This window comes from Mustela nigripes, chromosome 12 (assembly GCF_022355385.1).
Source record: "Mustela nigripes isolate SB6536 chromosome 12, MUSNIG.SB6536, whole genome shotgun sequence".
Taxonomy (NCBI): domain Eukaryota; kingdom Metazoa; phylum Chordata; class Mammalia; order Carnivora; family Mustelidae; genus Mustela; species Mustela nigripes.
In genome coordinates this window covers 144,120,811-144,122,173 of record NC_081568.1, presented here as the reverse complement: position 1 = coordinate 144,122,173, position 1,363 = coordinate 144,120,811, and positions in this window count along the sequence as shown.

The window sequence follows — 1,363 nt, the reverse complement described above, 5'->3', positions numbered from 1 at the left end:
AGATTTATTTGCGGGGCGCCTGGGTGACTTAGTGTGTTAAAGCCTCTTGTCTTCAGCTCAGGTCATGATTCCAGAGTCCTGGGATTGAGCCTCACATCAATTACTTAAGCACGAACATTCTGGAGGGTGTTGTGCTAAGTGGAGTTAGTCAGAGGAAGACAAATACCATATGATTTCATTTCCACATGATATCTAAACAAAACACACAGATTCTTAAATGCAAAAAACACACTGGCGGTTGCTGGGGGTAAGGGGGATGGGCAAAATGGATAAAGATTAAGGAGAAAGAAAAAAAAGGGACATTCTGATAGTACAGAGATGGAAAAAATGAACAGAAAGTATCTTGAAGAAAAAACATCCTTAGGACGGAAGACTTTTTCTTTATCAAATTCTCAAAAATGTAATTTTCTTATCCTTACACATTTGGAAGATTTCCTCTTGAACGCTGATGGTGGACGTCCATAGAACCAAGGGGACGGAAGGCTAAGGTTTAAAAGGATTCTGTCGGGAAGATGACCAAGTCTGTACTTGTAACTGGTAATGCAGTTTAAGGATTCAAGCGGGGAAATCTGATACAGCTGGATATTTCCGTTTATGGTTAGATAACCTCTAGTTGGATAATATAATATATATTATATATATAAGATAATATAATATTCTGGTCGGAGCATTTTTGGACCTACTAAAACTTTTTGTATTAGGAAATTTACATACAAGACGACAAGGACTACCCAGATTTGACCATCAAAAAGTGGAAATGAATTGATGAAATTTACCTTCACGGTATATTGTATTTACTATTTTATAAATACTTTATAAATATAAATATTTACATACTTGTATTTAAATGTGTATTTCTGACATACTTCTGATACTGAATACCAAACCAGTTAAAATACAAGAGTAGGAGTTAAAAGCAGCCGCTCTCCCATGCACTGAACAACAGAAGCCTTTCTATAACTTAGTGTCTGTGGTCTTCACTGGAAAAGAAATCAGAACAAACTGTACAAAAACCATCTTTTTTTACATATAAGTATGAACAATAAATGCTCTAACACTTCTCATGGACCGTAAATTACCAAGTAGGTATTTTTTAAAACAGAAGCACACCATCAAAGCATTAAGACGTCATCAATCAAAGATGAATTCATACAAGGGGTGCCCAACCAAAACCCGACTCTTGGTTTCAGCTCAGATCATGACCTCAGGGTCATGCGATCAAGCCCCACGTAGGGTTCCATGTTCAGCACAGTCTCCTTGAGGTTCTCTCCCTCTGCCCCTAGCCCCCCCACCCTTCCCCCTCCCCCCACACACTGCTTTCAAATAAATAAAAACTTTAAAAAAAAAGTTAATACAAATACGC